The following is a 353-nucleotide window of genomic DNA, read 5'->3' on the forward strand; positions in this document are numbered from 1 at the left end:
TGTCCACAGAATCAACCAATCAGATTCCAACCTCTCCACCATTGGCAAGACGAAAGAGCTGTCTTAGGACCTCAGGGACAAGATTGTAGACCTGCACAAGCAGTGGTGACTGGTCATTAGGGGCACAGCCCCACCTAGTGTCAGCAGAAAGTATTAAAAATAATGATTATTTAAAAATGCAAAAAATATATTTTAAGATCATGTTTTAATCACCTGATTAGTCTGTACATTGCTGTTTTAGTCTGTTTTCTTCTAATTAGTGTCTACAATGTGTGCCTATTGAGATGTTTAGAGCCATGTGGGACAAAACCCGATCATGCTCTCCCTCTCACTGTCTAAGTGAACGGTGACTG

Source organism: Notothenia rossii, assembly GCF_949606895.1.
Source record: "Notothenia rossii genome assembly, chromosome: 8".
NCBI classification, from domain to species: Eukaryota; Metazoa; Chordata; class Actinopteri; order Perciformes; family Nototheniidae; genus Notothenia; species Notothenia rossii.